General features: G+C 40.4%; 1 protein-coding gene and 1 pseudogene across 2 annotated transcripts in view; both read right to left on the reverse strand.

Moving 5' to 3' along the window:
* Nucleotides 1-22,768, reverse strand: part of SYNPR (synaptoporin) — a 295,868-nt gene that overhangs the window by 59,764 nt on the left and 213,336 nt on the right. The gene's annotated exons all lie outside the window — the stretch shown is intronic.
* Nucleotides 19,301-20,091, reverse strand: LOC147348309 (high mobility group protein B3 pseudogene; annotated as a pseudogene).

The following is a 22,768-nucleotide window of genomic DNA, read 5'->3' on the forward strand; positions in this document are numbered from 1 at the left end:
CAAGATTCCAAAAAAGCAAGAAGCATAGCACATGTGAAATGATGAAATATGGCTTGAAACTGGAATATGGCAGGAAAGAATATGAATGTTGTAGGATGAGATGGAAAAGTAGCCAGAGACCCTCAGTGCTGGGTCCTGTGGGTCAGATTATAGACTCGGGTCTTTTATCTTCTTTATTTTTCCTAGTGATGACAACTGTAGAGTTTATTTCCTTAACTTTCATATATAACATATAGTATGTTTATCCTATTTTACATTATGTCCCTCGTATTTATTTATTTTATAACTGGAAATTTGCACCTTCTGAATGTCTTCATCCAATTCCTCCCTCACCCCCAGTAACCACAAATCTGACTGATTTTTTTCTATGAATCTGTTTGTTCATTTTTGACCTGTAAGTGACCTTCAGCACTGTATTAGTTCCCATTGTACAACAAAGTGACTTGATATTTCTACACGTTTCAAAATGATCGCCATGATAAGTCTAGTCATGATATTATCATATGAAGATATTGCATAGTTATTGACTGTAATCCCCACACTGTACATTTCATACCTGCCACTCATTTTTTTTTGCAGCCTCTTAATCTCCCTCATTTAGTTCTCTCCTCCTCCCACCCTCCTTCCCTCTGGCAATCACCCGATTGTTCTCCTGTTCTCTGTATCTATAACTCTGTTTCTGTTTTGTTATGTTTGAACATGTGTTTTAGATTCCACACATAAGTGGAAATCATGTAGTGTTTGTTTTTCTCTGTCTGACTTATTTCACTAAGCATAACACCCTTTAGGTTCGTCCATGTTGTCAAGAATGTCAAGACTTCATTTCTTTTTTGGCTAACTTGCCATTACACACACATCTTCTCTATCCTTTCATCTATTAATGTGCACTTAGGTTGCTTCCATATCTTGGTTATTGTAAATAATGATGCAGTGAATATGAGGGTGCATATATCTTTTCTATTTGTATTACTATTTTCTTTGGATACATACTCAGGAGTGAATCTTTATCTGAAGACCAATACTGGAAAGATTCCCTTATAATAAACAACATGTAAAACAAAAACAACAGTCAGGACCACGTCACCTGTGGCGACTATTTAGAAACATGCACACCTCCTGTCCAGGTGTCAGGATCTGCAACGCTTCTAACGCACCAGATCCCTCAGCTCACATGGACAGATTGGGTCTGCAATTTTTGAGTACACAGAGAGCAGCAGGGAGGGGGAGAACAAAATAATTTTTTTTCTATGCAATCAGCTGAATACCAACATTTTCGTCATTGCTAATTTATTGTATTGATTTACAGTAAATGTAATGGTGCTTAAGTGCAAGACAAAAAAAAAAAATCACTAACAAATTCCCTGTGCTTATTAATACCAATTATCTATAGCTTGGTACTTAGCTTGAAGCCACACGGGTAAACTCAGGACCAAGGGGAAACAGAAGTGCAGCTGTATTATGGTGCCTGTTCTGTGGAAGGGAATGGGCATCATTTGTAAAGGAAGGGCATGTCAGCTGAAAATGGTCTGAGCATAATAATTCATGTCGCTAAACACTTTTAATGCTATGGGATGGCATTTATTGCTAAACATATATATTTTACCAGAAAGGTTCTTCTAGGCAATAGTTACATACATATGCATAAATTTGCATGCTTCATTTCGGAGAGAGAGATTTTAGAGTCACCATGTGTTTATCAGCTATAATAACTTTGGAAGCAAATATTATTCATTCAGAACCTAAACAAGGGGAAACCTCTTCTGTACAGATAGTGTTAGTCGATGGAATCTGGAAGCTGATGGGCCTACTTTTGTTCTTGTAACGGACTAGTCAGGAAGCAATCGCTGAGACTGCAAAAAGGCCAAATCCAATTTGTTGATTTCAAATGTATTATGCCCTTCTCGGCTGGCATGACTCAATCAAGAGGTACTTGAATTTCATTGGGTTTTACTACATCGTGCCTATCCACAAAAAACCTCCATGTGAGAATAGATTTTTCCTTTTTCTTTTTAAAAATTTACCAACACTTAAACAGAGCCTTTTAAACATTTCACTCCTGCTTCAATTAAACTAAAGGAACTGCTGGGCACCCACAGTTTTTAGTTCTATTTGTAGGGTCTGAAAAAGTATTAAGCAAGCTGGTGTTACTTTATTAATAAAAATATTTTTGTCAACCACCACCAACATTTTTCAACCTCCAGGCATTGTATTAGCTTCTTTACTGCTCGTGTCTCACTTAAAGATCATAACAGCCTTCTCAAGTAGGTACTATCTGCCCACATTACACAGATGAGGAAACAGGCTTGAGGTAGGTAGTGAGCTTCAGTTCAGTTCAGTTCAGTTCAGTCGCTCAGTCGTGTCCAACTCTTTGCGACCCCATGAATCGCAGCACGCCAGGCCTCCCTGTCCATCACCAACTCCCGGAGTTCACCCAGACTCACGTCCATCGAGTTAGTGATGCCATCCAGCCATCTCATTCTCTGTCTTCCCCTTCTCCTCCTGCCCTCAATCCCTCCCAGCATCAGTCTTTTCCAATGAGTCAACTCTTCGCATGAGGTGGCCAGAGTTACTGGAGTTTCAGCTTTAGCATCATTCCTTACAAAGAACACCCAGGACTGATCTCCTTCAGAATGGACTGGTTGGATCTCCTTGCAGTCCAAGGGACTCTCAAGAGTCTTCTCCAACACCACAGTTCAAAAGCATCAATTCTCCGGTGCTCAGCCTTCTTCACAGTCCAACTCTCACATCCATACATGACCACTGGAAAAACCATAGTCTTGACTAGACGGACCTTTGTTGGCAAAGTAATGTCTCTGCTTTTGAATATGCTATCTAGGTTGGTCATAATTTTCCTTCCAAGGAGTAAGTGTCTTTTAATTTTATGGCTGCAGGTACCATCTGCAGTGATTTTGGAGCCCCAAAATATAAAGTCTGACACTGTTTCCACATCTATTTGCCATGAATTGATGGGACCAGATGCCATGATCTTCGTTTTCTGAATGTTGAGCTTTAAGCCAACTTTTTCACTCTCCACTTTCACTTTCATCAAGAGGCTTTTGAGTTCCTCTTCACTTTCTGTCATAAGGGTGGTGTCATCTGCATATCTGAGGTGATTGATATTTCTCCCGGCAATCTTGATTCCAGCTTGTGCTTCTTCCAGCCCAGCGTTTCTCATGATGTACTCTGCATAGAAGTTAAATAAGCAGGGTGACAGTATACAGCCTTGATGTACTCCTTCTCCTATTTGGAACCAGTCTGTTGTTCCATGTCCAGTTCTAACTGTTGCTTCCTGACCTGCATACAAATTTCTCAAGAGGCAGGTCAGGTGGTCTGGTATTCCCATCTCTTTCAGAATTTTCCACAGTTTATTGTGATCCACACAGTCAAAGGCTTTGGCATAGTCAATAAAGCAGAAATAGATGTTTTTCTGGAACTTTCTTGCTTTTTTGATGATCCAGAGGATGTTGGCAATTTGATCTCTGGTTCCTCTGCCTTTTCTAAAACCAGCTTGAACATCTGGAAGTTCACGTATTGCTGAAGCCTGGCTTGGAGAATTTTGAGCATGACTTTACTAGCATGTGAGATGAGTGCAATTGTGTGGTAGTTTGAGCATTCTTTGGCATTGCCTTTCTTTGGGATTGGAATGAAAACTGACCTTTTCTAGTCCTGTGGCCACTGCCAGTGAGCTTACTGGAGGTCAAATAGGTAGTGAAGGGCAGAGGTGAGTCTTGGATGCAAGCAGATTAGGAGGAGCTATACTAGTAAGTATGACACTTTCCTACCTCTCTGCTTCAAAAATTACAGCATCCTTAGACTTCCAGTCAAATATTTGTATAAAAATGGCTGAGCCAGCTTTCCCATGCCATCTAATCTAATGGTAGACGGATTGTTTTCACTAAATAAGATTCTAAACCAACATTCGTTCTGCTTCCACCTCAAAGCACTTGAGTTAGGCATCGTTCAAGGTACCCAGCAATGATGGAGTTGAATCCCTTTAGGCCAACCAATAGAAAGTCATTAAAAGCATCCAAGTTTCCAAATTTTGTCCTGGGTTATCCTAACATTTGCTTTATAAGTAAGCAGAGGGCAATGAACTTGACTGCCTCAGGTACTGAAAGTGTGCTCATCATAGCATCTGTGGTTCTTCACAGGAGGAGAGTAAAGGACAGCACAGATTCATCTTCAGATAGCACTGTGCCAGTAAGGGCATCTGGTCATAAGACTTTTGAAATGGTGAACAGTATGTTTCACCGGGTGCGGGACAAAATAGGACTTAAGCTCCTAACATTATACCTCGGGGTGGTTCAGTGCAAGACAGTAATGACACATCCCAAGGGTGGTGACCCCACCCAGGAGTAAATGCAGGAGGCATTAAGGTATTGGGGAGAAAGTTGCTGCCACAGAATTTCTGACAGCCAGGATTAATGTGGCCAAGTGGACATTAGAGGGCAACTGGCAAATTGTGGTGCTGAGCGCACTTCTCCTCACAAGATAATTTTCTGTAGCTCCTGTTTCAATCTTTGCACCAGTTGATAAAGACTCAAATCCTCTTGCTCTACTCCTTTCTCTCTTCCTTCCAGGAAATACTGGCATTTGTCTGGTTTTTAGGTTGTCCTTTCCTTTGCTAGTCATATGTGTGTATGTGTGTGTATAATGAGTGCATCTGCATATGCATTTGCAGACACCTCTACTTGCTCAGCCTGTATGATTTGCAACATAAATGACTACAAGATCCTGTGAGTTTACATATACTTTTAAACACATTTCATTTTCTCTTCCCAGCAACCTTCTTTGTTTACAGATGAGAAAGCTGGAGGTCAGACAACTTGAAAGAATCACCGAAGATCACCCAGATGGCAAAGAGAAGAGGCAAAAGTCCGCTATGCTCAAGTCCTTTATTCATTCACGAGGGATTTATTGAGCCCCATGCACCAGTCATTAGAGAAGCTAAGACGGGATGGCAATGAGTTGTGAGGAATGGGAGTGAAGATTATACAGAAGGTTGAAAGGGACAAGTCCCCTCTGACTGCCATTTCCCCTGGTTTTCTTACTGAACTTGAAGCATGGCATTTGGTGATGCTACTTAGGACAGTGATGGTGAGCCCACCTCTGCTACTGCTGGGTGCTGATCACCAACTGACAACTTTTTTGAGTGCATAGTAGGCTAGGCACCAAGCCAAAGACTTTCATGTATTATCTCATACCTTTAAACTAGATAAAGTGGGTACTATTTCCCTTCTTTTTAGTGGAGAGGAAAGTGAGGAGCACAGCGGTAATTCAACTTATTGAAGCAAAGGCCTTCAAACAAAGTCTGTGTGTGTGCTGCATTGCTTCAGTAGAGTTCAACTCTCTGCAATCCCATGGACTTCAGCCCACCAGGCTTCTCTGTCCATGGGGTTCTCCAGCAAGAATATTGGGATCCATACTGCCATCCTGCACGGAATCTTCCCGACCCAGGGATCAAACCTGCGTCTCTTAAATCTCCTGTATTGGCAGGTGGCTTCTTTACCACTGGCACCACCGGGGAAGCCCAAAACAGAGTGTATATGACCCCAAAGCTTTTACTCTTAACCTCCCACATGAAAAAAATATAGTATTTAATACTATTCATTGTTTTTATCACTCACCTATTTACTGACTTCCCACTGCAAGGCTGCCCTTTCTGAGAAACTTCTTGCAGTCAGTCATGGCTCAGATGGTAGAGAATTTGCCTGCAATGCAGGAGACCTGGGCTGGATCCCTGGGTTGGGAAGATCCCCTGAAGGAGGAAATGGCTACCCACTCCAGTATTCTTACCTGGAGAATTCCATGGACAGAGGAGCCTGGCTGGTTACAGTCCACAGGGTTGGAAAGAGTTGGATACAAATGAGTGATTTTCACTTTTCACTGTCCCTCTCTCTATTAATCTCCACCTTGTTGGTTGTTTCTTAGCAGGAGAGTGGTCATGGGTTGAATGTTGGAGTGTCTGGGATCTGTGATATTTTGTTCCAAATTTCCTGGGCTCATGGGTGGTTTCAAACTGTTTCTCAAGACATTAATTATAGCAAGGATTTCCTTTATGCCACCAGCACCTCTTAAAGCGTACTTTTATGCTGTGGTCAAAATCTGAGGAGTGTCTGACTTCATGGACCCTTAGGTATAGGATCTATTTAGGGTGGAAAAGGCAGAAAATGGGGACAGTGTGAGGACTGAGAAGAGTCTTGGGAAACATGCCAATTGCAGTTGAGAGCTGAAAGAAGGCTCCAACATCTGCTCTCTGGTTGCTAAAGCTGGACACAAGTTTGAAGTCCTTATCCTGCAAAGGAACTGGAGAGACTCTGTCTGAGACATAGGACTCACTGATCAGAAGCTGAAGAGGATCTGTTTACCTGATCTGTGGACAAAAGGGGTCATTACTAGGCAAAATGAAAACAATCCAGGTTACAAATATCCTTTGAGGAGCACCTCAGGGATTTTAATGATGCTTTCTTTTACCAGGAAGGTCAGTGGACTCAGAGGTGGTACCTATACTCCTGTCTGCTACACATAAGCTGATTTCCAGCTTCCTTATTTTCAGGTAAAAGGCATTGCTTAGGCAGCCAGAATCACTTTTGCAGATGTTTTTGCCCTAAGTTTGAATCAAAATCAGCTTCATCTCCAAGACTTGCAACCAAAGCACATCAGGCATTCACTAAAAATATTTTCCTAAAAGAAGAAAACAAAACTAAGGGAAAGAAAAAACACTGTATATATTCTGGCTCTTAAACACAAGGGCTTATCTCCTTGATGTGATTCTGCATTAAATGAACTAAAGCTTATTGGTTTCCATGGGAGGCACTTTCTATTACTTTTTTCTGTTCTTTATCTTACCATTAGGGAAGATACTTTTTTTCTTAAGGAGAATATTGGGCAGAGAGAACTGAGCTAGACATGGAAAATGCAATTAAGGTTATTGCAAAGAATACTCTTTTCTATGCAATTTGCTGTGCTTGTTCATATGACGATACGGTTGGAAAATGACTGGCTCTCCTCCCTAGTATGTGCATGTCAGTTCCATGGGCTAGAAAGATATTTATCAAATTTACTGAAAGTGTACTATGCTAGTAGGATCTTTTCAAATTTCATCCCCTCTCTACAAGTTTGCATTTGTATAGATAAACATTTCAAAGTAAAAAGGTAGACTCCAAGGTGATTAAAAAGAAATGGATCTGTGGAAGCCAGGGCATGGCCTGGAGTAGCACTGAAAGAAGAAAAACCCTCTGAAACCATATAATGACTTGCAAAGAGGCACTGCCATTCTCATAAGCTATGACTTATTAATTTTAGTTTCTTCAAATAGAGTTTGAGTCATAGGGAACTCAGACTGCCTCTACATTGTCAAATTAAAATAGATAATGAGGTCGTTATCTGTATATTTCAGGGAAATTTTTTTTTCCCCTTCTTGTTTGCCTTCCCTGAACTATGGTGCTATACTCGAGTGAATTACGAAACAAACAAGTCTCAGAGTTTTGTTTGTTTTTTCTTTACACTTGAATGTCCAGGCAACTGCCTCTCGTTGTCCATTTTATCTAGTTAGTACAGAAATGTTTCACAAATAAACAATTTAAAGGCTTCAACTAAAAGATTTTTATATTTGGCACACATATAGGTCACATGGGAGAGGGCTGCAGAAATCTGTCTGAGCTGACCTTTTGTTTAGAGTTTAGGTCAAACTGATTTGATTTATTAACAGTCAAAATATGCTATATATAAAAGTTCAATCAATACAGAAATGATTAGAGAAGGAAAATATAAGGTTTCTCATAATTTCAATTAGTATTAACAACTTAAAAGACGGAAATCAAACAGGGTCTTTAAACTGCTGTTTATTACCTAATAAGATGACCAGCAAATACCTTATTTTTTTAGGAAGATCTGCTATATTCTTGGAGAAGGCAATGGCACCCCACTCCAGTACTCTTGCCTGGAAAATCCCATGGGCGAAGGAGCCTGGTAGGCTGTAGTCCATGGGGTCGCGAAGAGTCAGATACAACTGAATGACTTCACTTTCACTTTTCACTTTCATGCATTGGAGAAGGAAATGGCAACCCACTCCAGTGTTCTTGCCTGGAGAATCCGAGGGACGGGGTGGCCTGATGGGCTGCTGTCCATTGGGTCGCACAGATTTGGACACGACTGAAGCGACTTAGCAGCAGCAGCAGCAGCCATATTCTTAAGTCTAATAATATACCTAAAGATCCCTGGGTTGAATTTTTCCAACCCAGAGATGGAACCCAGGTCTCCCACATTGCAGGCAGATTCTTTACCGTCTGAGCCACCAGGGAAGCCCAATATACCTAGAGGATATATGAATTATCATATTGTTTAGAATGTTCTATATTAGTGTACATCGCATAATAATTTTATTAATGGTCCTCCAGTGGTGGAAATTTTATTTCCCATCTTTAAACACTGAAACATTGCCTTGAACATGTATCTTTGGATATCTGTATGTTCTTTGGATAAATTTCTAGAAGCAGAACTGCTGGGGAAAGGAGTTTATTAGTTAGGGTTCTCCAGGGAAACAGTACTAATGGGATACATATTATAAGGAATTTAAGGAATCTATTTTAAGGAATTAGCTCATGTGAGTGTGGGGGCTGGCAAGTCTGAAATGCACAGGGCAAGCCAGCAGCCCGGAGATCTAGGTAAGAGGTGATGTCATGAACTTAAGTCCAAAGCCTGGAAAAGCAGAATTTCTATGATGCAGTCTGAAGGCAGAACTTCTCCCCCAACCACCCCTTTTTTTGCACAAGAAATCTCAGTTTTTGTTCATCACATCTTCAACTGACTGGATGAGACACACTCACATTATGAGATAATGTATTACATTTATTGTAATAGAAAGAAAGTGAAGTCGCTCAGTCGTGTCCGACTCTTTTGCAACCCCATGGATTGTAGCCTACCCGGTTCCTCCGTCCACGGAATTTTCCAGGCAAGAATACTGGAGTGGGTTGCCATTTCCTTCTTTCCGATCCAGGGACTAAACCCAGGTCTCCCGCATTGTAGGCAGATGCTTTACTGTCTGAGCCACCAGGGAAGCTTTATTGTAATGCTTGCATGTAACTGGCAATTGCAGTTGCTACTCCTAGGTGAATTGCAAACAGTTTCCAATGCTCAAAATTCAAGGCAGAAGTCTAATTACTAAAGTTGATTTTTTAAAAATCCAAATGCTTTCAAAAAGAAGAATTCCAAGACCTAGAAATACAATGCGTTCTATTACTATACTGCTCTGTCAAAAAGTCACCCTTATCAGCAGTTATTTGGTCATTTTCTTCTTCTGCCTGCTGTCATTTCATTCTTCACATAATAACGACCTCATTGAATGTTCAGGATAGGGAAACTAACAGAATCCTTGCTGGGAAGGCAATTCAATATATCTGCCAGATTATAATAAAATAAGCAGGAATCGTTCATACATATAGAACAAAATGCAATCTCCTTTAAACCACTGAAAAGCTATTGCCCTGTCAAGTGGCCGTGAAGTTGTAAATTTCCAGTTCTTCAGGTTGTTAATATTACCACAAATACACAAATTCTTTTTTTGGGAAAAACAAAAAAAACAAAAAAACGTCTAAGGCATAAGGAAACACTGTTCATCTTAGTTAACTAAACACAGTTTGTTCAATAAATTTATCAGCTCAGAATGGAAACTGCTCTTCATTGTCAGCAAACATAATGTCATCCATGTTCCTGATGCTTTGCCAGCAACAGGGGATTAATCATACTTTTTTCAAGTTGCATTTGAAACATGACATCTAAGAATTCATTTTCCACATAGCAACCAGAAATCTCTTACATAAATCAGAGCATGTCACTCCATGGCATAAAGCTCTCCTTTAAGGCTTCCCCTCCCACTCAGGGCCAGATGCAAACACCTCATTGCGGCTTACAGGTCTGACATCATTTGGATCTTGCCCACTTGTTTGCTATCATCACACCCACTTGATACTTTCTCTTCCTGGAACACAACTCCCCCGCCCACTGGGGCCTCTTAACTGGCCTTCAAGCTGTCCACCGTCAGCTTTCTCTTCATTCAGATTCTCAAGGCAAGTATCACCACCACTGAGAGACCTCCCTTGACCACCTAATCTAAAGGGCCTGTCCATCCCATTATCCCACTTCACTGCTTAATTTATTTTGTTTATTGCTCTAGTGCCTGTCTGAAGTCACACTGCTTATTTGTGAACCTGTGTTTTGCCTGTCTCTCCTCCTAGGCTCTAAGTAGCATGAAGGCAGGGATCCTGTTTATTTTTGCTACCTATAACGGAGCACCAAGTCAAATCACAGGCAAAACACAGATGCAAGGAAAATGGCTTTCTTGCATATTTAGTTCTAGTGGGAATGAATGGAGAGACACTCAGGGTGATCCCACACTGTCTATCCCTGTAAAAGAATTCTTGGGGACAACTTTGTGCCTCTGAAGTTAACAATGAAAAAGAGACCGTTTTTCACGCTGCCCAGGAAAAGGCATGAGGTAGCTTCCTCTCCTCACCCATTCTAGTCCACATACATGTTTGGGGTCTCAGGGAATCCTTGACTATGTCCTGCTTAATCCCTTCCTGCTTATCCAAGCCATCCTCCAGGACATCTGTTCCCAAATACATCACCTCAATTTGAACCAATCGCCTATGAAAGACCATTGTATACAACATCTAGCAAAGATTCTACCAGAAAAACTTTGAATATTTTAATGAGGCCACTGATACTAAACTATTCGTTGAAGGGTCCCAAACGTCTTCAAAAGGAAAAAAACAGTGGTCATTGGAAAGATTTCAAACAAAACCAAACTCAAAACCCTTCTATGTGTGTGTTTTTTTTCCCTTGATTCACAGAATGTTTAAACGGAAGCGAACAGAAGTGAAATCCTGCTTCTTCCCCTGATAATTAGAAACCAAGGTCTAAACCATGTGAATATATGCTGCAAATAATTCTTGCAAGTAATTTCATATTCAATATTTCTATTTAGCTCCCTGGAAATACTTAATGTTTATGAAAACTCTAGAGCAGAACTTCTCACACTGTGACTCAAAGACCCCTGAGGATATATGAAACCCTTCCAGGGGGTTCATGAGATCAAAACTAATTTCACAATAATACTAATATGTTATTTGTCACTTTCAATCTCATTCTCTTGCAAGTATACGATAGAGTTTTCCAGAAGGAAAACTGCTATAGGTTGTGGCTGTTGTTCTGATGGCTAATAAAATGCATATTTTTATATTTTATACATTTCTTAGCTTTGATTTCTAATTTGGTAATCTTCTAAATATCCACAGACATATTCCACACAAATGAAAAGCTCTTTGTAGTCCTCATTTATAAGAATGTAGAGGGGTCTGGGACTTAATGCTTGAGAATGGCTGCTCTAAATGATGATTTTTTTACTTTCCCCCAAATCTTCATTTTTCTTATGTCCATTTCTGATATTCAAGTTATATGGACATGCATGGCCTGATATTGAGTACCTATCATATGCATGTCATCACACTAAGCAATCATTTGTATTGTCATCAGCCAATGAGTGTGTAGAGTATCTATCAGCTTCCTGTCCTTGGCAAATACTCAATAAAGGGCTCTTGCATGAGAACTGCAGATGATACTACCTAGATATCCTCTGTCCCACTGACTGTCCATGCCTCACCTAGAGGGCATATGCCTTTATCTCAGATTACGAATCCTCCCTGGTCTTTGACATTTCATTTTCATCCTACCTCAAATGGCCTCTTAGGCTACAGGTAGGAAAAGAGAGGTTAGACTTAGATGTTCCGCTCTGATGATTATCCAATGCACTCACTCCCTGTCCATCCTTTATCTCTTCCCTGAAAGTGAGTCACAGACTGAGGCCTCAAGAATGGGGACATTTGCAACATGAGATCAAGAGTTATTTATTTTAGTGTCCCCATGGAGTAGACATCTGATGTTTTGCTTCAGTTCAGTTCAGTCGCTCAGTCATGTCTGACTCTTTGTGACCCCATGAACCACAGCACGCCAGGCCTCCCTGTCCATCACCAACTCTTGGAGTTTACCCAAACTCATGTCCACTGAGTTGGTGATACCATCCAACCATCTAATCCTCTGTCGTCCCCTTCTCCTCCCACCTTCAATCTTATCCAGCATCAGGGTCTTTTCCAATGAGTCAGCTCTTCACATCAGGTGGCCAAAGTATTGGAGTTTCAGCTTCAAAACATCGGACCTTCCAATGAACACTCAGGACTGATCTCCTTTAGAATGGATTGGCTGGATCTCCTTGCAGTCCAAGGGACTCTCAAGAGTCTTCTCCAACACCACAGTTCAAAAGCATCAATTCTTCGGCACTCAGCTTTCTTCACAGTCCAACTCTCACATCCATACATGACCACTGGAAAAACCGTAGCCTTGACTAGACGGACCTTTGTTGGCAAAGTAATGTCTCTGCTTTTTAATATGCTGTCTAGGTTGGTCATAACTTTCCTTCCAAGGAGTAAGTGTGTGTTAATTTCATGGCTGCAATCACCATCTGCAGTGATTTTGGAGCCCAGAAAAATGTCAGATGTAGACCCGATCAATTGTCATATTTCCTCCTCTGGACTTAAAGACCTAAGACAGGCATGTTGGATCCTACTTGAAAACAATGAGGCCAATACAGAAGAAAACATGTGGAGAAAGAGAAAAGGATTCTAGTCCCCTAGATTTAGGGATTGTGTTCCTAGCATTCCTTGGCACATAGCAGGTGCTCAAAAATATTGATTCAATTGACTTTAATTTAGCTTCTTTACAAATGACTGAAGCATCTCATATAAAAATCTTTTAATAAATAAAACCATTTAATCCTTTATCCTGAATAGGCATCAACTGCAGAAATACCCACTGGCATTTCAAAGTTTGATAAAATCCACTTCCTCTCTCTTCTATTGAACCTCTCTCCTGCACTACCATGCAGTACTTCTCTAGATTTTTATTTTAATTCCAAGCGTCCTCTTGAGAAAGTAGTTGTTTTAAATCAGGATATGTCCCATGATTCAAGAACATTCTTTTCTGAAAGTACTTTTAGTTTTGCATTTCTCTGTTTAGTTTCTCAAATTTCTTAAATCTTGTGAAAGAAATTCTACACATGGCCAACCTATGACAACCCTAATAGTCTGGATATCAAGCCAATGAACATGAACCAAAGTGAGTGAGAAAATAAGGATTTTTAATAAAAGGAGGATTATAATTAGGATTCAGTACTCAATTTGGCTCCTTCAATCAAGGAAAGCTTAACCTAAAGTTTAGATTTTCATCTAAAATCTAGACAATTATTTCAGAATCCCACATATATAAATATTCAGTGGGTCTAATTGTCTGTGATGAGTGGGCCAGTGTACTATAATTTGACATCTTCAATTGGTTGAACTTAATAAGAAAACTATGCTATGGTTTTTCCAGCAGTCATGTATGGATGTGAGAGTTGGACTATAAAGAAAGCTGAGCACCGAATAATTGATGCTTTTGAACTGTGGTGTTGGAGAAGACTCTTGAGAGTCCATTGGACTGCAACGAGATCCAACCAGTCCATCCTAAAGAAAATCAGTACTGAATATTCATTAGAAGGACCGATGCTGAAGCTGAAATTCCAATACTTTGGCCACCTGATGCAAAGAACTAACTCACTGGAAAAGACCCCCATGCTGGGAAAGATTTAAGGCAGGAAGAGAAGGGGATGACAGAGGATAAGATGGTTGGATGGCATCACCAACTCTATGGACATGAGTTTGGGTAAACTCTGAGATTTGGTGATGGACAGGGAGGCCTGGCATGCTGCAGTCCATGGGGTCACAAAGAAGGAAACATGACTGAGCAAATGAACTGAACTGAACTGAATAAGAAGACATGTTAAGAAAAGCTTACCAACCAAACTCCCTTCTTCTATGGGATTAGCAGGGCTTCTTTTGAGAAGTTTGAGATGAGATTTATCTTATTATCACTGAGTCCAAGAGCATACACACATACACACAAACTGGCAGGGCACAGACTGATCATTCCTCAAATCTTGCCTCTGCTTGACTTTACTCTTTTTCCTAGTTGTGGGCAAAATGGCAGCTTCATACCCACACCTCATTAACTCATTAACCCTGATCACCAGAAGCAAACATCCCTCTGTGCTCCAGATGAAAAATCTAAATTAAGTCATGTGTCCATCTCTAAAGGGCTTTCCATGTGGGACAGTGGTAAAGAATCCGCCTGCCAATGCAGGAGACACAACAGAGGTGGGTTTGATGCTGGGTTGGGAAGATTCCCTTAAATATGAAATGGAAACCCGCTCCAGTATTCTTGCTTGGAAAATTCCACAGACAGAGAAGCCTGATGGGCTTGTGGGTTGCAGTCCATGGGGTTGCAAAGAGTCATATATGACTGAGCAACTGAGCACAGCACAACACAGTCTATCTCTAATACAATCACGGAAGCCAAGAGGCTGGGTGCTCTAACTGGCCAGGCTACAGTCATGTGCCCTGTGTGTGTGTGTGTGTGTGTGTGTATGGGGTAAAAGGAGATGGAGTAGAACTTCATGTGACCTTCATGAATGGGTTATTCACTGAAAGATAGAGTCCAGTACTGAAAAACAGAAATAACAAATATCTACTGCATGGGGATCTTCCTTCGCAGAGCATGTCTGGATTAAAAAAAAAAAAAAAACTCTGTACTTCCAATGTCCAGTATTAAGCAGATGCTCAATACATATTTGTTGAATGAACAAAGAATTACATGTAATATTACATGTGCCTCACTCCATAATAAGGATCAACTCTGTGTACTCTCCAGCGAGGATATTTTGCTGAACTCATGCTCATCACGTTATAGCCCCTTCTACATTCATCTTTCCCTATTCTTATTATATACAAGCTCATTTCTTTTTCTGCACTTTCCCACTTTAAACTACTACTTAAAGTACTCCTCAAGTTTATTTCCACCATGAAGCCTTTTCTGAGGATTACATGCCTCACTATTTTCCCATCTTTGAGTTACCCATGCTTCTGATTTCTGCACTTAGCCTTTCATGAGTAAAGAGCCCTAGAATCAGGCTACCCATGTTTAAACCTCCACCATTTACTTGCTTTGTCATCTTGGCAAATTTCTTAATTGTTTTGTCTATAGAGGGTGTGAATCATAGTATCTACCTCTCAGAGGCTGATGCAAGGATTAAATGATATGATACACAGGTCATTAGCACTGTGCCTAATATACAGTAAGTGCTCAGGAAATACTGAATATCATTCTAGCTGATGGAACAAATAGCTGTGTGCCCTGTAGCAGACAAAGATGGTGTCCTGCACCATGTCTCCTTGGCCTATCTGACTGAGTTCAGGCAGCTGATGTAGATGCTGATAAACCTCCTACGTTATGCTTTCTTCTCTGACTGAGGGCTTCCCTTAGCCTGAGGAAGCCTTTTCTGCTGCAAGTAAGGGTAGTTGGAAGTAGAAGGTACGAGGTTAATTCTCTTGTATGCAGCTTTTAATAACTGGGGGATAGAAGTCCCAGCCTCCCTGGTGCCTAGTCTTAGGATTCTTGGGTGTGTTCCACACAGTTTCTCAGAGGATCCCAGCAGGATTGGGTGTGAGTTGCCCATAGTAGTAACCTGCACACAAATGCAATTAAAAAAAAATTTTTTTTAAACCTTATTTTGTATTGGAGTATTGCTGATTAACAGTGTTGTGATAGTTTCAGGTGGACAGCAAAAGGACTCAGCCTTTTGGGTACATATGTATCTCCCTTAAACTCCCCTCCCATCTAGGCCGCCATATAACATTGATCAGGGTTCTCTGTTGCTATACAGTAGGTCCTTGTTGCGTATCCATTTTAAATATAGCAGGCAAATTTTTTTAGCTTGTCCTCCTTACTTTCTTCACCCTTGCTTCACTCGTTTGCTTGTGCCTCTTGGGATCACCTCACACAGGAGCTCCCTGTGCCCAAGTCTGTCAAAAGGCCTGACTTGGGGGGAGCCCAAAGTAAGACAGCTCCCAGCAGTTTAAACTGTTAAAGTCATTTCTCAGTGTGTGTGTGCTAAGTTACTTCAGTTGTGTCCGACTCTTTGTGACCCCGTGGACTTTAGCCCACCAGGCTCCTCTGTCCATGGGATTCTCCAGGCAAGTATACTGGCGTGGGTTGCCATTTCCTCCTCCAGGGGATCTTCCCAATCCAGGGATTGAATCCGCCTCTCTTGTGTCTCCTGCATTGGCAGTTGGGTTCCTGGGAAGCTCTCATTTCTCAGGGTATATTTACTTAAAGTAGAGATCAAATTCTTTTTCTTTTAATTGAGATGTAATTGACATATAACCTTGTTTTAGGGTATACAATATACTGATTTGATTTTTGTATATATTGCAAAATTGTTATCATAATAGGTTCAGTCAACATCCATGACCACATACGGTCACTATTTTTTTCTTATGATGAAAGCTTTTTAGCAAATACAGAATACTGTACAGTGCTGTTAACTACAGTCACCAAGCTGTACATTATATCCCCAGCACTTGCTTATAACTGGAAGTTTGTACCTTTTGACTACCTTCACTCATTTTGCCTATCCCAAACCTCTTACATCTCTATGGCTAGACATGTTTTGTGAACCTACACCACAGAATTCCTTGCTGAATAACTGATATATTGTGAGACAATTTTTAGTATTTAGATTCAAGAGAAAGAAGTCCTGTGGTTTTCTCACCAGAGCTGATAGGTTTTTTTTTTTTTTTTTTTTTAATATTTATTCATTTATTTGGCTGCACCAGGTCTTAGTTGCAGCATGTGGGATCTAGTTCCCTGACCAGGGATCGAACCTGGGCCCCCTGCTTTGGGAGCTGAGAGAGTTAACCACTGGACCAGCAGGGAAAGGTTTGATTTTCTTTTTGTATTCCTGATATGGCTCAAATTTGGGATATATAGGTATGAAAGCTTGACCCCCTTTTGGAAAATTTAGCCTAGGAACTACAACTTGTGAAAATGAGCCATAAACTGGGTTTATATATAAAAATAACTTCACGCTTGTGTGGTGGATTTTACTTTGTGAGGGATCACTGATCTACTGAGTGACTAGTACAAACATACAAAGATGTCAAAATATACCTAGAATTGTGTGTTTTTTCTTAAGTAACAGAAATCTGTCAAATTCGGAAACTGAAAAAGCAGATGTCCTGGTGCAGAGGTATAAACAGAAGTGGGGAAAAGAGAAAAGGCCTTTGTTTTCCTTCTACTAAACAAGTGGCTAGAAGAAATTAGGGGTCTAGTCAGATGAGGTTTATTCTTTGCAATAAAATAGCTCTGCTCATGTTTGTTCTATTTATGACTTACTGCTATTTTCAGAAATGTTTAGGCAACTGTAGATTATATGAACAATAAATTGTTCTTGTTCAGTCGTTCAGTCATATCCGACTCTTTGTGACCCCATGGACTGCAGCACGCCAGGCTTCTCTGTTCTCTATTTCCTGGAGTTTGTTCAAACTCATGTCCATTGAGATGATTATGCCATCCAACCATCTCATCCTCTGTTGCCCCCTTTTCACAATAAATGATGTTTTTTTAAAAGTGAAAAAATAGAAACAAAGGTATACTAATAATGTGTAAAGTTGGTCTTGAAGACTGCATGAGGTAACCATTGCCACTGTAAAGTCTACATAATAAATCAGGTCCAAATTCAGAGGCTTATAACAACCACCACCTACTGCTGCCCTTGTGTTTCTGGCTGGAGTAGCTCTGCTTCATATGCTATGCTATGCTAAGTCACTTCAGTCGTGTCCGACTCTACGCGACCCCATAGACGGCAGCCCACCAGGCTCCCCCATCCCTGGGATTCTCCAGGCAAGAACACTGGAGCGGGTTGCCATTTCCTTCTCCAATGCATGAAAGTGAAAAGTGAAAGTGAAGTCGCTCAGTCGTGTCCGACTCTTAGCGACCCCATGGATTGCAGCCTAACAGGCTCCTCCGTCTATGGGATTTTCCAGGCAAGAGTACTGGAGTGGGGTGCCATTGCCATGTTAATTCTGGCAGTCAGGATGAAGTGGGGGCGTGTCTACCTGCAGGCCTTTTCTTGCTGATGGCAGAGGCACAGGAAGGCAGACAGGAATATGCCGTGTCTGTTAAGGATTCATCTGGACAATGTCACACCATTTTGCTCACATTCCATTGGCCAAAGCAAGTCACCTAACAAGTTAAACATCAATGGGCAGGGAAATATACTCTGTCTCATGTGACCATGGTGACTGACATTGCAAAAACTAGTTTGGGGAAGGGGACAAATAATCGTGACCAGTAAGTCTGTCTGGGGGAATAATATTAATGATCACACTGCTTTCTCATATGCATTATGCACTGGTTATCCTGTTCTCCTTCGACTTATCAGACATCACCTTTATCCTAATTATTCTCTCTGCTTGAAATTATTTCCCCTTACATTTCTTCCACTTCTATAATATAAACTCCATGAAGGCAATGTTTTGAGGGTCTATTTTCTTCACTGATGGTGATCTCTTATCTCTCAGATGCCGCCAGCTGCTTATATAAGATTTGAGTTCAAAAATCTTATTGATCAAAATTCATTGTATGTATACTTTTTTTTAAATGTAATACTGTTTATTTAACTTCAGAAACATTTCAACATTGTAAACATACAAAAAAAAAAAAAAAGAACATTGCAGATCATGTTTAGTACAGAAGGTTCTTGAACTTTATTGGTGCAGTGGCTCTTGGCTTTGCTGACAATGAAGAGTTCTATGGTTTGTTCAAAGAAAAACAGTTTAAAACTACCACACTTCAACTAAAAAGGATCCAAAACACTTCTCATGCCAGCTGACTGCAGGATGCTATATCATTATATACAAAAACAAGACAACCTGAAGCTAAATGCATGCCCACCGCAGTGTCCACGGGTCCAGCCCCACGGTGTATGCCCTGAGCTACGGCCCCTCTGGAAGGCTTCACCCCGACAGCCTCCGTACCAAGCAAGGAGAATCAAGAGTGTGTCTCGGTTGCTTTGTTCTTTTTACAAACTATAGATATGTACAGTTGAAAACTCGGGATTTCTAGCCAATGACCATAGAATTAACACACCACCTTACAAATTAAAAAAAACAAACAAACCCAGAAACATTTTTAAATGCCTTGTCACACCACAGCAAAGTGCACAGAGTGAGGAGAACATGAGAGCCTTTTCGTTTTAAAAATGTTTGGAAATATGTACAACTTTGATACAGTTTCCAGGGGCTTTGGACACACATGGCCACTTCATGTAAACCAATGACAATTGCTAGAACACTTTGAGAGACTACGATATGATCGTGAGCCAACTGGGTATTAAACCTAATGATGGGAACAGACACATCTTGGGTGAGAGGTGTGTCAATCATGGCGCTCCCTACTCGAACGTATTCACAAGGCGAAAGATTAACAATTTTTTTATTCCTCCTCCTCCTCCACTTCCTCCTCATTTTCTTCATCTTCCTCTTCCATGTTTTTCCGGGCAACTTTGGCAGGACCCTCGGTGCCATCAAACTTCCCTTTAGCCTTCTCATACTTCTCCTTCAGCTTTGCTGCCTTGTTGCTTCTCACTGTCATTTAAGGTATTCCACATCTTGCCCAGCTTCTTTGCCACATCTCCAATAGAGATGCCAGGGTTTGTAGACTTGATCTTTGGGCGGAATTCAGAGCAGAATAGGAAAAATCCATACGGTGGTCTCTTGGGGGCATTAGGGTCCTTGCCTCCCTTAGCTGGTCCATAATCCTTCGTTTCCTGATCATAGTGCACTTTATCTGCCTTTCATTGAATTTAGACTTCTCTTTTCCAGACATGGTCTTTCACTTCTCAGAGCATTTCTTGGAAAATTCAGCAAAATTGACAGGGGCCTCCAGGTTTTTCTTCTTATGTTCCTCTCTGCACATCTGCACAAAGAAGGCATGAGCAGACATCTTGCCATTTGGTTTCTTGGGATCACCTTTGGCCATCTGGACTGTATTGTTCGCTAGTCTGTATGCACACTCCTAATACATTTGTTGATGAGATAACTTTGTTCAAATGTTTCAAACCACAGTATGTTTCAGTAGCAGAGCACTGAGACATTGTTCTGGAAGCACAGTAATCTGGATAAAATTTATTCACCAAAGGGTCTATTTCCCACCACAAGAGACCCAGGATTCAAAGCTTTAAATATCTTGGATTACTGACAACCAAGGCTAATTACTCCAATGAAGTATTTTAGAGTCCTGCAACATAGTTTGTTAATTGTACAAGAATTTTCCACGTGGTGTGCTTCCCAGGTGGCTCAGCGGCAAAGAATCTGCCTGCAATACAAGAGATGTGGGTTTGATCCCTGGGTCGGGAAGATCTTCTGGAGAAGGAAATGGCAACCCATTCCAGTATTCTTGCCTGGAAAATCTCATGGACAGAGGAGTCTGGCAGGCTACAGTCCACAGGGCTGCAAAAGAGTTAGACATGACTGAGCCACTGAGCATGCACACACAAATTCCATGAGATAGGGAGACTTATTTGTTTCTCTTAGGGAGCTCAGCTTATCCTGGGACATGTGAGGACTGAGCTAGCATCTCACATTTAGGAGGCAAACAAATATTCATTGTAGCATGAATTTCCGTAGGTAATCTCAATTCATCATACCAAGCATTTCAGGTTTAAATCCAAGACACTTTCTGATATCAGAAAATACCTTGATATCACAGAATCCTTCAACCTGGAAACATTAAATTTTCTATCTTTAAACATTCATGCATTTATTTATTCAGTAAACATTTCTAAGTACCCATTACCGGCCAAACATGCCTCAAAACACAAATACCTAAGGAGCTTATACACTAGTGGGGACACAGATGCATAAACAAATAATTACCATGGAATATGATCTTTACTGGAAAGAAAATGTGAACCTTCAGATAAATGCAGCTCATGGTTGAACTAGGGATTCAGGGAGATTTCCTAGTAGAGATGAAATCTAAGTCAGTTCATGAAAGAGGAATAAGAAATTTACAAGGCAGGAAAGGGGTTGGGTGGGAAAGTGGGAAGAATTTTGTAGACAAAGAGTAAAGTTATAGAAATGCATGAAAATAATAAGTTTGGAGAACTACAAATCACTCTACAAACTTACCATCTCAGGGAGATAATGACTGATCGTGGTTTTTATGTTTAAGCATCAGCTTGACTGAAACATAATTAACCATAATATAATACCACAAAATTCATCCTGGCTTTTAATATTTATATAGCCTTTAGTATATTCACAGAGCAACCTATACCACTGTCTGATTTCAGAACATCTTCACCCCCCAAAGAAGTCTCCTACCTATGAGCTGTCACACTCCATCCTCCCATTCTTTTTCCCCTGGAAACTACTAATATACTTTATTTCTAGAAATGTGCATATTCTAGATATTTCACATAAGTAGCATATTGTACAGAGAAGGCAACGGCACCCCACTCCAGTACTCTTGCCTGGAAAATCCCATTGACAGGGGAGCCTGGTAGGCTGCAGTCCATGGGGTCGCTAAGAGCCGGGCACGACTGAGCGACTTCATTTTCACTTTTCACTTTCATGCATTGGAGGAAATGGCAACCCACTCCAGTGTTCTTGCCTGGAGAATCCCAGGGACAGAGGAACCTGATGGGCTGCCGTCCATGGGGTCGCACAGAGTTGGACACGACTGAAGCGACTTAGCAGCAGCAGCAGCAGCATATTGTAAGTATATTTCATCTAAACAATTCAGAAAATAAATTCTGCAGTTATTTTTATAATTATATGTATTAACGTATATATAGTGTATTCATTTTCCTCATCAGTATTTTCTGATTTTACTTTATTACTTTATTTTCTGCCACTTAGTTGTGTAATCTTAGGCAAGTTATATAATTTTTCTGATTCTTATTTTCCTAACACTGAGAGTACCTCTTTTCACTGAGTTCTTATAAACATTAAATGAGAAATGCATGTAAAAGGTCTGAGTAGAGTATCTGATATACAGAAGTACTTCAAAGGCTTCGATGTTAGCTTTTTCTATTTACTTTTACCATGAGAATATTAGTAGGTGATACACTATGAGTATCTGTTGACAAAATGTAATTTTCACATGTTAATTAAAGAAATTGGAAATGGAATAATGCAATCCCTAAAGTTCCATTTCACTAAACAAAATCAGCTGGCTCATCTTTCCTCCTAGCTGTAACTCGGTCCCATACCCACATGAGAAAACAGAAAAACATTGACAGACTTTGTTAACTTAATGCTCCCATCAATTCAAATTTCTGATTTATTCATTATTTGATGACTTCTTTCAAGGTTGGCCCTTTCATCTTTCTATAAAAAAGAAGGCTTCCTAAGAAATGTAATAGGTAAAAAAAAGAAAAAAAAAAAAACAAAACTCCTGAAATATGTGGGCAACACAAATGATGAATAAACTATTTGAAAGCACTTGTCCAAACATCTTGTACTGGAATTTCAAGTGTAATTTACTTAACAAATAGAAGTTTTCTAGTGTTTCATCTTTCCCATTAGCTCTAAGGGAGTTTCATCCCTTATAGTGGTTTTCTGATTTGCACATTTTCCAAGGTAAACTTTAACGGGCATTAGCTGTGCTTTGGTTGACAAGCACTTATTCTTCTTTCTCTTATTAGTAGCACCTTGGTTTCTTTTGAGGAATCACATCTCTTTGAGAGACAGCATTTATTCCTCAAAAGGAACATTTCTAAGCCAAGGATGTGTGTGTGTGGTTCAATTTAGACAACTATAATAGATTATTTTTC

Source organism: Bos grunniens, chromosome 22 (genome assembly GCF_055505025.1).
Source record: "Bos grunniens cultivar Pamir isolate PY7600 chromosome 22, Bosgru_T2T1.0, whole genome shotgun sequence".
In the NCBI taxonomy this organism is placed as follows: Eukaryota; Metazoa; Chordata; class Mammalia; order Artiodactyla; family Bovidae; genus Bos; species Bos grunniens.